Source organism: Salvelinus alpinus, chromosome 16 (assembly GCF_045679555.1).
Source record: "Salvelinus alpinus chromosome 16, SLU_Salpinus.1, whole genome shotgun sequence".
NCBI lineage: Eukaryota > Metazoa > Chordata > Actinopteri > Salmoniformes > Salmonidae > Salvelinus > Salvelinus alpinus.
Window position 1 is genome coordinate 3,381,274 of NC_092101.1, and position 15,125 is coordinate 3,396,398.

General features: G+C 40.4%; 1 long non-coding RNA gene across 1 annotated transcript in view; it reads left to right on the forward strand.

The window, feature by feature from the left end:
• Positions 1-14,283, forward strand: part of LOC139540668 (uncharacterized) — a 52,197-nt gene extending 37,914 nt beyond the window's left edge. The window contains exon 2 of the long non-coding RNA XR_011668249.1: positions 13,729-14,283. This is a non-coding gene — a long non-coding RNA (uncharacterized lncRNA). The remainder of the gene's footprint in view (positions 1-13,728) is intronic.
• Positions 14,284-15,125: the final 842 nt, after the last annotated feature.

A 15,125-nucleotide genomic window follows, 5' to 3' on the forward strand; every position in this document is an offset into this window, starting at 1 on the left:
GGTCTGGAAGGTACTCTGTGGTTCTGAGGCTACATCTAACCACCTGTAACCCCATAACACAAACACAAACCCATACAAACACTACCCGATTCATGTTTATGCCATGCTTACTGTAAATTGAGCTATGTTAGCCGTCAATGTGTAAATATTTTTACCAATTTACCTTCACCTAGTGCAGAGCTAGGGGTTGGAAACACATGTTGGTGGAATCAGATTATGTACAGTAACACCTACAACAAAACACACAACAATACATAATTTAACCACCCCACTAATTGTATTGATTTCTATTAGACATTGTAATATTTTCAGTTTGGTGTTAGTTAGTTAGCGTCACTAAATTGGGAGCAAGATTGTTAGCCAGCTGAGAATCAACTAACCAACCATAGACAATTTGTACACCTTCATCATTACTACCAACACACCGAGAGTGAGTTAGCTATACCGACAATTCCATTTTTAGTAACAGTATTTTCCAGACAAGGGTGGAATAGATGGCTGCCAGATTGAGTTGCTCTTATTTGCTAACGTTAGCATGTTTAAGTTAGCTAACTGTACTCAAAGATAGAACAAATAGACAAATGTTTACTCTGCTGAAGGTAGCTACCAGTCTAGTAGTGACTACCATGGCATATGCGAAATTGATAGACAGCGAGTGTCCAAAAGATAGCTAGCTATATGAATTATCTGAGGGCTTTCAGAGTTCAATACAGGACTATAACATTAGCTAGCAAATGCACCTAGTCTAGGTAATGATATGTTACCTCTAATTGAGGATCTTACATTTTAAATGTTTTATTTTATTTAACCTTTCTTTTACAGGTTTTTCTCATTGAGATAAAATCGCTTTTTCAAGAGAGACCTGGTCCAACAGCAACAGGGGGAACAAGGTCTCAAACAAAACAACTTACATACACTAACAAAAAATTAAACAAAACTATAGACACACATACAGTACAACAATTACATATTACGTAAAGAAACAAAAATGTCATAACTAAAAAACAGCTGACCTAAATACAATGACATGCTTCTATGATATTTACATCGACCAAGTGTTTAAACTCCACCAACGTGAAAATGGGACTGTAATTTATATTTATTTACTGATCTGATTAAAAAAGAACAGAGATAAAGTGTCATTTTACCCAATATGGCCTTATAAATCAGTGTATACCAGTGTTTAAGCCTATGCAAGGTCAATGACGACTAGCCAACGGCGCTGTAGAGATCCCAATGTGTTAAAAGTTTTCGATTGGTAATGATGCTGAGGGCCACATAAAAAACTGAATCAAGTGCTCTCAGGGTAGTGGTTGATGCCTGTATATATATAACACATTTTTGTTGCTAAGGGAGAAAACAATGGTATCGCATCACTTCTCAGCTGTCGTCTAAATGGATTACCCATCCATTCAGCCTGAAATCCCTCTGATAATCTTTGGTCACCGTAAGCATCATTCTTGATAGCCACAAACATCTGGCAGCATCAGGGTAAATCTCTGGTAGGTAGAATGGTGAAAGCTAACTCATTTTCGCACATGTTTGTAATTAGCACAGCCAGACAGAACACCCCACAGGCATGATGACAAACGTTAGTGGAAAAACAAACATAAAAAAAGGTGCCTAGAGAAGAGCTGAGATTGATGTGTGTTGGTCATTCGGAGTAAACAGTGCCACCAACAAAGTTTGTAGGCAAGCCCCATCTGCCTATTCACTATGAATGCTGGACTTTGTGGTTCACTATGAGCAGTCAAATACACAGGAAGTCAAAAGTTCCCTATTCTGCCAGTGACATGAAAATGTGCTAATTCTAGCTTGTGGTTTGGATAATGTTGATGTTTCTGATTAAAAACCCAATGTTGTGGCAGAGACAGGGTTTTAATGTCACACAATCTTTTCAAAATCTCTGAAGACTCCAAGCATGAGAAAGGGTTTAAACATATATTTTAATACATTTTGGTGAATGTATCTATATTCCCCCTTTTATATCTTAATGTATATATCTGAACATGGAAAAAAAAAGTGAATTGTTTATAAATGATTTTGTAACAGCTCCACTACAAGAAAGGCTCACTGGTACCCTAATTTATATAAAGACAAATAAAGCCTGGATTATGACAGGGGCCACTGTGTTGAATCCACTGTTCAGCCATCTCTATACTCCTCCTTAATTGTAATGCTATAGAAATGCATTTATTAATGTCTACACTAGTTTTTGACACATTTATTCTATTACAGACACCTTAATGTCTACGTATAATATCATTTTTGTGACCTAATGGCGCCGGAGGGGATGGCTGCCATTTTACGCGCTACTAAACAACTGTGCTATTTTTTTTGTTTGTAACTTATTGTTTTACTTATTTTGTACATAACGTTGCTGTTACCGTCACTTATGACCAAAAATTACTTCTGGACATCAAAACAGCGATTACTCACCTCGAACTGGGCAAAGATTTTTTCTTTAATGAGTCCGACGGGAAGGATATACTGCTTCCTCGGGAATGGGCCCAAATCCACATCATTTGCATGAAGAAAATACAGAGAAAAAGGGGCGGAGGTCGGGCTGCCTTCTGGCAATTTGTAGGCAAGTGAGTAAACCCCCTCTACCATCAGTCCTATTAGCCAATGTGCAATCATTGGATAACAAAATGGATGAGCACCGATCAAGGATATCCTACAAACGGGATACTAAAACTATAATATCTTATGTTTCACCGAGTCGTGGCTGAACGACGACATGGATAACATACAGCTGGCTGGATTTTCGGTCCATCTGCAAGATAGAACAGCTGCCTCAGGTAAGACAGGGGTGGTGGTCTGTGTCTATTTGTAAATAACAGCTGGTGCATGAAATCTGATATTAATGAAGTCTCAAGGTTTTGCTCGCTTGACGTAGAGTATCTCTTGATAAGCTGTAGACCACACTATTTAACAAGAGAGTTTTCATCTATAATTTTTGCAGCTGTCTATTTACCACCACAAACCGATGCTGGAACTAAGACCACACTCAACGAGCAGTATAAGGCCATAAGCAAAGAGGAAAATGCTCATCCAGAGGAGGCGCTCCTAGAAGCCGGGGACTTTAATGCAGGGAAACTTAAATCCGTTTTACCTCATTTCTACCAGCATGTTTAATGTGCAACCAGAGGGGGAAAAAACTCTGGACCACCTTTACTCCACACACAGAGACGCATACAAAGCTCTCTGTCACCCACCAATTGTCAAATATGACCATGACGCTATCCTTCTGATTCCTGCTTACAAGCAAAACCTAAAGCAGGTTCACTATCCCCAAACCAGTGACTTGCTCAATAAGGAAGTGGTCAGAGAACGCAGATGCAAAGATACAGGACTGTTTTCCTAGCACAGACTGAAATATGTTCCCGGGATTCTTCCACTGGCATTGAGGAGTACACCACATCAGTCACTGGCTTCACAAATAAGTGCATCAATGACGTCGTCCCCACAGTGACCGTAAATCCAGTTGAAGTCGGAAGTTTACATACACTTAGGTTGGCGTCATTAAAACTGTTTTTTTAACCACTCCACAAATTTCTTGTTTTCAAACTACAGTTTTGGCAAGTCAGTTAGGACATCTACTTTGTGCATGACACAAGTCATTTTCACAAAAATTGTTTACAGACAGATTATTTCACTTATAATTCACTGTATCACAATTCCAGTGGGTCAGACGTTTACATACAGTAAGTTGACTGTGCCTTTAAACAGCTTGGAAAATTCCAGAAAATGATGTCATGGATTTAGAAGCTTCTGAAAATTGTAGACCTCCACAAGTCTGGTTCATCCTTGGGAGCAATTTCCAAACGCCTGAAGGTACCACGTTCATCTGTACAAACAATAGTATGCAAGTATAAACACCATGGGACCATGCAGCCGTCATACCGCTCAGGAAGAGGAGTTCCCTCTCCGAGAGATGAATGTACTTTGGTGCGATACAAAAGTATCTATATCCACAGTATAACGAGTCCTATATCGACATAACCTGAAAGGCCGCTCAGCAAGGAAGAAGCCACTGCTCCAAAACCGCCATAAAAAAAACGACCAAAACTATAGTTTGTTAACAAGAAATTTGTGGAGTGGTTGAAAAACGAGTTTTTATTGACTCCAACCTAAGTGGATCTAAACTTCTGACTTCAACTGTATTTTTTTGTTTACTAATGTTACTTTCCCCACTACAACAACAAAATACTTAAATGCATGTAATTTTGTCCTTAAAACATTTAATTGAAATACTGTATAATTCCATTCATTCCTATGGAGGACTGCTCCTACTAAGGAGTGCCCATTATGGCCTACCATTGGCTTAAGCCTCTCAATGGCCAAAACATAGCATCAGCAATGTAAGAATTATGTACGTCATTGGTGGAGGCTAGGTTTAGGGTTGAGCCAAGATGTGGACTTGAAGCTAGAGTTAAGGTTTGGGCCTCAATCCTAGACATAACCCTAGGAAGGGAAGGTTAAGGTTAGGGTTAGAGTTAGGGTTGAGCCAGGGGTTGATACGAAGCTATAATTAGGGTTACGGTTAGGGTTGAGCTGGGAGTGACATGATGCTAGGGTTAGGGCCTCAACCCTTTGACATAACCATAATCTTAATCAAATTAACAATTAATTAATTTGACCCTCCCCCCACTACATAGAGTTCATTTGCTTTTGAGTGACATTGGCAGAATGGTCGAGGCTAGAAACAAAATGCACGCATAGGTTCGTTCAACAAACACTCCTGATGAATGCAAGCCCACATATCTGACCATGTGAAATTAACTCTTCACAGTGAAAACTTAGTACCATAGAGAACAAGACTTTTCTTCCATAGAAAAGCATTACCTACAACCATCACATGACCATGGAGCCCCCGTTGACTGCGATTGAGCTAGCTAATCGTCCTTGCACACAACCAATCGTGACCTTATAGAGATGCCCTGTGTTGAGGTTCAGCATCCTGTGGCAACAGGAAGTGTCTTAATTAATTCTCAATATGGTCCTTCATTCTCTTCCTAAAGTTACACAAAAACACTGTTTTCCATCCTATGTAGAATGGTCAATTCATAACGTAAAGACTTGAAACTCAGGGCATCGTTAAAGAGTGTCCCCAGGAGGCCGTAAGTTGAATTCGACTTCATTGGGGAAAGTGACTTAATTGGGGGTCATAGGGGTGGATTCCAAGGGTTGAAAAGGTTTGATCTTCCCAAATGTTGGCATATAACATGGCTCTCTAGAAACTAAGCGTCTCGTTATTATTTCTTGAATGAATTCTGAAGAGGATATTGTTATTTTTTCAATTATTGACTTGAAACTGTCTGTTTGTTTGTCTGCCTGTCGGTCTGTCTGTCTGTCTGATTAAAGGAAGACTTAATTGGGGGTCATATGGGCGGTTTCGAAAGGTTAAAAAGTTTTGACATACATTACCGGTCAAAAGTTTGAGAACATTTAATAGTTTTGATGTCTTCACTATTATTCTACAATGTAGAAAATAGTAAAAATAAAGAAAGCCCTTGAATGAGTAGGTGTTCGAAAACTTTTGTCCGGTAGTGTATTTGACATATTTGTGACCGGGGGACGCGGCATATGAAATTTGAAGTCAATCGACCCAGAAACATTGACCTGCATTGGACACAATGGTCTTGCAGTTCTGGAAACTAAGAGCATTGTTATGAGTTCTTGAATGAATTCCGAGGAGGATATTGGTAAAAAAAAAATGGATTGACTTAAAACTGAATCTGTCTGTGTCTGTTTGTCTGCCTAACTGTCTGCCTGTTTCGCTGTCTGTCTGCCTGTTTGTTTGTCTGTCTGTGTCTGCCTGTCTGTATGTCGGCCTATATGTGGGAGAGGGAGGAGGGAGGCAGGGAAAGAGGCAGGGAAAGAAGGAGGGAAAGAGAATGAAGGGGGAGGAGAGAGTAAAGGGAGAGAGATAGAGAGGGGGAGAGAAAGAGGGAGAGGGTGAAGGAGGGTGGGGGAGAGAGAGGGAGAGATGAGAGTAAGGTGAGGGAGGGAAAGAGAATGGAGGGGGAGGAGGGAGAAAAAAAAAGGGGGAGCGTGAAGGAGGGGATAAGTGGGGAGAGTGTGAATGAGGGAGGGGGAGAGCGAGGAGGGAGGAGAAAGAGAGTCAACAGACAGACAGGGGTGGGATAGAGGCGGGAGAGAGAGGAGGAAGAGAGAGGAGGGGGAGGCAGGGAAAGAAGGGAGAGAGAATGGAGGGGGAGAAGGAATAGAGAGAAGAATGAAGGAAGGGGAGAGAGAGATGGGGGAAGAATGGATAGAGGAGGGTGACAAGAGGGAAAGGGAGAGAGAGATGAGAGGAGGTTGAGGGAGGGAAAGGAGTGAGAGAGAATGGAGAGTGGAGGATGGAGAGAGAAAGAAGTTGTGAGAGTGAGAAGGAGATGGTGAGAGAGGGTGAAGGGGGTGAAAGAAGGGGGAGGGAGAGAGAAGAGAATGAGGGGGGATAAAGAAAGGGTAGAGTGTCATCAAATCAATGTATAGATATAACAAATGTGCAGTCTAAATCGGGAAATAAACATACAGTGGTTCTTCCTTTTAAAAGTTGTGTTGTACTGCAACACAGCTTGCGGGCTGCCGCAGAATTCTACGGCACGTTATTTAAGTGTCGGCCATTGTTGCCATTAACGCTGGTTAGTGCTAGTTTGATCACCAGAGGGCATCGTTGAGAAGCAAGTTTTTAATATTGGCTGTACTAGAGAATTTAAAACCTTTTTTTGTAAGAACACAGTATATGGGATTGATTTTAAGAAATAGAGCTGAATTAATTTGATTAATATTATGGTGTTTCTATTCCAAGAAAAACAAAAAATTATACATCTGACAGATAGTGCCTGATTCAATAACACTAAACAAGGATTAGATGGAGGCAGATGTTATAGGAAGCGCCATGGATATATAGCTGAAGGAAAGGTGGGAAGTATCTGGGCAACTACAGTATCTTTTATTTAGCGAGAAGGAAATAGGAGAATAAGAAAGAGAGAAAAACTTGTGTTAACATGGGGAGGTTGGGGGGAGCGGTGACTGGCTTTCAAAAGTTGGCGCTGTACAACGTGAACAGTCGGGAGTAGGCTACTAAGTGACTGCGAGTGAAGAGCAAAATAATCCTAACATTTCCACACCCTAATTGTAGGCTAACCAATACCCAAACGGAGATAAAATAAACATCTCATTGATTTATCAAGACCAGTCCCCATGCATGTCTCAGAGCAGCGCGAAACAATGCTGAAATAGTTGACCACACGTGGGTAAGCTCCTATTATAACAATTGGATGACTTTGGGAGTTCCAGTAAGCAGCAATTTGTTGCCTTCAGTAGCCTAATTTATTCTTAAAATAACTCCAGCACAGAAAAGAGAAAGGAGCCTTAAATAATTAAACAATAAAGCGATTAAATTCACAAATGCATTTGACTGTTTTTAATATTGGCCTTCAACTAAAACACAGCATCTACCATGGTATTCCATTTCCAGCGAGCTGATTCAAGTCATCGACTCACTGATGGTGAAAGATGATGAGTGTTCAGCAAAGGCAATCTGGAATCTGCTGGCATCACCACACACCATCAACATCGCTCTAATCACAGTCAGAAGACCATGTGTGTTCTCTTGTTTTGTATTGTTCTGTAGTTTTGACTCAATGATTTGTCTGACAAACAAAGACCTTTGCGTGCTGCAAAACCAGTTAAGTATATCTTTTGTATAACTAACACCTTCAGTGAGAGGTCCAAATCATTAATATTTTGTCATTTCTGCTCTCCGAATTTGTATTCGTTATATAAATAGGCCTATGAACACCTTCATCAGATGAACCGCAACATGTCACTAAAGCGATTTAATTCATGAATGCATTTGAAAGTTTTTAATATTGTGATAGTGAAGAGCAACATAATCCTAATATTTCCAAATAAAAATCAGATTGATTTCTCAAGACCAGTCCCCATGCTATGTCATTCAGTGATATTTCTTCCTATAGTATTTCACAATGGATCCATTAATATATTTAAAGTCCCTAAATTTGGCAATATTATATTGTCCTGCTGATAGTTGAAATAAACATCTGCATTTTGAAAGAGTATTTTTCTCATTATTTTATTAACGAAAGCATAAAGATGTTGATGAAGAAATAGTGTACAGTATATGATTTACTCGACATTTTGCCGTTGCATGATGTTTGTAGTTAGAAATGTAAATCTTTAGAGTACTTAATACATTACAAGTTGGGGGGATTTTTTAACACCTAGCCCAAGCTATCCTTTTGTAAAGTTTGAAGAGTCTATTGTCCTGCTAATAGCCCGTCATTGAAACGTTGTTTGTACCCATAGGTTTTAGGCCTGCAGTAGGTTACAATAATCCATTCCTTCTGGAATGATTAAAAGTCCCAAATGTTATGGGTGGAGTTAGAATTTTGGCTGTCAGAGGTATTATAATCAACCAATGTCAGCCTTTAAATGCTTAATTATCCAAATGTTTAAAGTGCGTGTGGGCGACGGAGAGAATGCATTTGACTGTTTTTAATATTAGGGCAATCAGGAGGAATGGAAAATTGTGTGTCAATTCATAAACCATGTGCCATGGAATTGGTACATCGAGAGTCTCTTCCCAACTATTTTGAAATCTATATGCTTGGATAAAAAGGTGCCCAGAGTAAACTGCCTGCTACTCAGTCCTAAAAGCTAGAATATGCATATAATTAGTAGATTTGGATAGAAAAAACTCTGAAGTTTGTAAAACTGTTTGACTGATGTCTGTGAGTATAACAGATATCATATGGCAGGTAAAAACCTGAGAAAAAATCCAACCAGGAAGTGGGAAATCTGAGGTTTGTAGTTTTTCAACTCTTTGCCTATCCAAGATTGAGTGGAAATGGGGTCATATTGCACTTCCCAAGGCTTCCACTAGATGTCAACAGTCTTTAGAACCTTGTTTGATGCTTCTACTGTGAAGGAGGGGGGAATGGGAGCTGAATGAGTCAGAGGTCTGCCAGAGTGGCATGAGCTGGTTACGCACGTTCACGTGAGAGGTAGCTTGCGTTCCATTGTAATTCTACAAAGGAATTCTCCGGTTGGAACATTATTGAAGATTTATGATAAAAACATCCTAAAGATTGATTCGATACTTAGTTTGACATGTTTCTACGAACTGTAATATGACTTTCGTCGGAACTTTCGCCTGGACCTGCCCGCACATCGTGAGTTTGGATTGTGTACTAAACACGCGAACAAAAAGGAGGTATTTGGACATAACTTATGGACTTTATCGAACAAATCAAACATTTATTGTTGAACTGTGATTCCTGGGAGTGCATTCTGATGAAGATCATCAAAGGTAAGTGAATATTTATAATGCGATTTCTGACTTTGTTGACTCCACAACATGACGGATATCTGTATGGCTTGTTTGGGCTCTGAGCGCTGTACTCAGATTATTGCATGGTGTGCTTTCTCAGTTAAGGTTTTTTGAAATCTGACACAGCGGTTGCATTAAAAACATGTGAATAAAACTGTAAATACATTATGCTCCGTACATACATACTGTATGCTACAGTAGAAACGACAACACGATATCTAGAAAATAAGGCACTTACTTTAATAGGAACGGACACATGTCCACAGTTATTATTTGTAAGGAAAACAACAATGAAGGCAATGCCAGCCAGAAAATGTGCCAGGGGGAAAAAGTTTGTGCAAGACTGGGCAAATGTCTGCATACTTGATCTGCGGAAACACCGGGGAAGTGCTTGGGCTCTCCTCGAAGAGAGAAGTTTGTCCGGCTCAGTAAAGCTTACAACATAAATTGTCCACAACAGTGAAATGGGCTACTTCTATATTAATTAATGAGGAGGTGGAACACACCTCAATTCAAACTGTTGTTAGAAAATATAACTTGTTAGAAAATTATTTTGGAACATAGCCAAGCCTATAGATAATTAACAGGCAGCGTGTCTTGGTTTGAGGGCAGTGCTGGTTAACTGTCCTATGGAGTTATAATCACATTTTGTTACAGTGATTGCATTCTGACATCTTGTGAATAAAAAAAACTCATGCTGGGGAGACCGTTAGAGATATGTGGAACTCATGCTTGAAAACTTGAGTATATACACTAATGAATTGGTAAAAACACCAGAACAATTAACTGCCCCTGGTCTCACTCTTAACGACACGGAAATACATTTCTCATGTAAGCAGATGACCTGGTGCTCCTGTTCCTCATAAAATAGGTATAAATCAACAATAAGATTATCTGCAACAGTTCTGTCAGACCTGGGCCCTGAAAGTCATTCTCAAAAATAAAAAAATTATGATATTCCAGAAAAGATCCAGGTGTCAGAGAAATCGATATACATTTTTACTGGGCTCCACTCACATAGAACACACACACACACACAGACACACCACAGTATTTGGGACAATAAATCGGCTCCACAGGGAACTTCAACCTGGCTGTGAATGAACTGAAAGACAAAGCAAGGAGGGCTTTCTTTTTTATAACAAACATACATACAAACAACAATTTACAGCAACAATGACTACATCTCATCTGCCCAGACTCGCATGCTCACACCCCCATCTCTAGTGCCTGCATTATTGTTTGCCACTTGGCCTTAAATTGTACCAATTTGTTTTTCTCTGTCGCCCATGCTATTTCAATATTTTAATAATATAAATCATTTGATTTTTCCATTGAGTCAATGATGGCAGATTGATTGACTTCCAAGTTTTTTCAAGATGAGTGATAATAAAAGAATCATCCAGCCCATTGAGTATATCACTACACCCCCATATGCCATGTCTTGAAATATGCAGACAGACGGATTAAAAGTAAGTTCACATTGTAATACTTCTGACAGCCAACATTCTAGCTCTGCCCACAACTTCCGGACTTCATAGCATTCCCAGAAAACATGGATTATTGAGTCACTATTTGTTTTACAATTGAGACATGACTCTGCCGTTGTGCTGTAGAATTTGTGAATTTTGAATATTGTATAATACATTCTATACATTAATTTATACTGCATTAAGCATGCATTTTCATTAACTGTAATTCCATTAGTTATGCTCCGACCTTCCCTCCATCTTGTGCCAACATCAGTTGTTTTTAAATCTTTAAATTTCATATTTTTTTCTAAGAGATTGTCAGTTGGATACTCTGCAATGCCATTAAAATATATATCAAATTATACATACCAATTAGGATCTGGATCAAAATATTCTAATAAATACTAGAACCAATAGCATTATATGGCAGTGAAATGTGGGGTCCGCTTACAAAACAAGAATTTGACAAATGGGACAAACACCCCCATTGAAAACATGTGGAATTCTGTAAGAGCATCCTCAGAGTAAAGAGAAGAACTCTTAGAAGAATTTGGCCAGTTCCCTCTTCTGATTAATATCCAAAAAAGAGACACCAAATTTGATAATCATTTAAAAACAAGTGACCCCCTACTATTACAAAGCCCTCAAATGCAAAGAGGTGACCCTAGAGAGGAATCCCCTCAGTCAGCTGGTCCTGAGGCACAATTCACTAACCACTGCCAACCCAACACAAGCCTCAGGACAGCACTCAGAAAATCTGGCCTAACCAAATTATCACAAAGCAAAAATATATGACCTATTGGAAAGAAATCACAAACAAACTGTGACTGACAGAAAACTGAAGAAAACACTAACTACAGTGGGGAGAACAAGTATTTGATACACTGCCGATTTTGAAGGTTTTCCTACTTACAAAGCATGTAGAGGTCTGTAATTTTTATCATAGGTACACTTCAACTGTGAGAGACGGAATCTAAAACAAAAATCCAAAAAATCACATTGTATGATTTTTAAGTAATTAATTTGCATTTTATTGCATGACATAAGTATTTGATCACCTACCAACCAGTAAGAATTCCGGCTCTCACAGACCTGTTAGTTTTTCTTTAAGAAGCCCTCCTGTTCTCCACTCATTACCTGTATTAACTGCACCTGTTTGAACTTGTTACCTGTATAAAAGACACCTGTACACACACTCAATCAAACAGACTCCAATCTCTCCACAATGGCCAAGACCAGAGAGCTGTGTAAGGACATCAGGGATAAAATTGTAGACGTGCACAAGGCTGGGATGGGCTACAGGACAATAGGCAAGCAGCTTGGTGAGAAGGCAACAACTGTTGGCGCAATTATTAGAAAATGGAAGAAGTTGAAGATGACGGTCAACCACCCTCGGTCTGGGGCTCCATGCAAGATCTCACCTCGTGGGGCATCAATGATCATGAGAAAGGTGAGGGATCAGCCCATAACTACACGGCAGGACCTGGTCAATGACCTGAAGAGAGCTGGGACCACAGTCTCAAAGAAAACCATTAGTAACACACTACACCGTCTTGGATTGAAATCCTGCAGCGCATGCAAGGTCCCCCTGCTCAAGCCAGCGCATTTCCAGGCCCGTCTGAAGTTTGCCAATGACCATCTGGATGATCCAGAGGAGGAATCGGAGAAGGTCATGTGGTCTGATGAGACAAAAATAGAGCTTTTTGGTCTAAACTCCACTCGCCGTGTTTGGAGGAAGAAGAAGGTTGAGTACAACCCCAAGAACACCCTCCCAACCGTGAAGCATGGGGGGTGCTTTGGGGATGCTTTTCTGCAAAGGGGACAGGACGACTGCACCATATTGAGGGGAGGATGGATGGGGCCATGTATCGCGAGATCTTGGCTAAAAACCTCCTTCCCTCAGTAAGAGCATTGAAGATGGGTCGTGGCTGGATCTTCCAGCATGACAACGACCCGAAACACACAGCCAGGGCAACTAAGGAGTGGCTCCGTAAGAAGCATCTCAAGGTCCTGGAGTGGCCTAGCCAGTCTCCAGACCTGAACCCAATAGAAAATCTTTGGAGGGAGCTGAAAGTCCGTATTGCCCAGCGACAGCCCCGAAACCTGAAGGATCTGGAGAAGGTCTGTATGGAGGAGTGGGCCAAAATCCCTGCTGCAGTGTGTGCAAACCTGGTCAATAACTACAGGAAACGTATGATCTTTGTAATTGCAAACAAAGGTTTCTGTACCAAATATTAAGTTCTGCTTTTCTGATGTATCAAATACTTATGTCATGCAATAAAATGCAAATTAATTACTTAAAAATCATACAATGTGATTTTCTGGATTTTTGTTTTAGATTCCGTCTCTCACAGTTGAAGTGTACCTATGATAAAAATTACAGACCTCTACATGCTTTGTAAGTTGGAAAACCTGCAAAATCGGCAGTGTATCAAATACTTGTTCTCCCCACTGTATGTACAGACTCAGTGAGCACAGCCTGGCCATAGAGACTAGTCATCACAGGAAAACCTGGCAGCCCAGAGAGGACAGGCTGTGCTCCTTCTGCCCCAAGGAAGAGATGGAGACAGATATGTATTTTCTGTAAAACTGTGACACATATTCTGACATAAGAAATCTATTCTTCCCCAAAATTAAAAATCTATACGAAGAATTTAAAAACTTAAATGATGAAGACAAACTTAAATACAGTCACGCCCTGATCTGTTTTCACCTGTCCTTGTGCTTGTCTCCACCCCCTCCAGGTGTCTCCCATCTTCCCCACTTATCCTCTGGGTATTTGTACCTGTGATTTCTGTCTGTCTGTGCCAGTTTGTCTTGTTTGTTCAAGTCAACCAGCGTTTAGTCTTAGCTCCTGTTTATCCCCAGTTTCTCTTTTTCTCGTCCTCCTAGTTTTTGACCCTTGTCTGTCCTGACCCTGTACCCGCCCGCCTGACCACTCTGCCTGACCCTGAGCCTGCCTGCCATCCTGTACCTTTGCTCCACCTCTGGATTACTGACCTCTGCCTGACCTGACCCTGCATGCCGTCCTGTACCTTGACCTCTACTCTGGATTATCGACCCCTGCCTGCCTTGACCTGTTGTTTGCCTGCCCCTGTTGTTACAATAAACATTGTTACTTCACACAGTCTGCACTTGGGTCTTACCTTGATTCCTGATAAATACATACTTGGTGAAAAACCTAAATACTGTGTTATAAGCAACCAAATGTGTGGCCTCCGGCCACAACCTGAGGGACAGCCAGTGAGAAGTATTGTGTGATTATTCATATTTGCCTATTTTTTATTATTATTTCTTGTAAGTGCTGTTAATATGATTATCATTATCATTATTATTGCTTAATTACAAACAGTCTAGAATATTCCTGTCTTTGACCATCGTCGCTATATGTTTACTTTGACATTATAAGTGTTTACTTTTCATGTCAATAAAGTATGCTGAAGGCCAGCATCCCAGAGTCGCCTCTTCATTGTTGACGTTGAGACTGGTGTTTTGCAGGTACTATTTAATGAAGCTGCCAGTTGAGGATTTGTGAGGCATCTGTTTCTCAAACTAGACCCTCTAATGTACTTGTCCTCTTGCTCAGTTGTGCACCGGGGCCTCCCACTCCTCTTTCTATTCTGGTTAGAGCCAGTTTACGCTGTTCTGTGAAGGGAGTAGTACACAGCACTGTACGACATCTTCAGTTTCTTTGCAATTTCTTGCATGGAATAGCCTTCATTTCTCAGAACAAGAATAGACTGACGAGTTTCAGAAGAAAGGTCTTTGTTCCTGGCCATTTTTTGCCTGTAATCGAATCCACAAATGCTGGTGCTCCAGATACTAAACTAGCCTAAAGAAGGCCAGTTTTATTGCTTCTTTAATCAGAACATTTTTCAGATGTGCTAACATAATTGCATAAGGGTTTTCTAATAATCTATTAGCCTTTTAAAATGATAAACTTGGATTAGCTAACACACCGTGTCATTGGAACACAGGGGTGATGGTTGCTGATAATGGGCCTCTGTACACCTATGTAGATATTCCATAAAAATGGTGCCCTTTCCAGCTACAATAGTCATTTACAACATTAACAATGTATACACTGTATTTCTGATCTCAGCTAAATGTGTCATTGTTTGTGATAATGCCACTTACCACACACTTATGTCAACACAGCAAGAGGAGGAAGCCCGGGAAGTAAAGCCAGTGACCTCTGCATGTTTTTGGAGCTCCGAATACATACAGATCGTACTTTCCTCCAACAAAGGGGTTCCCCGCTGCTGAGGTCTCGCTACTGCCATGCCAAC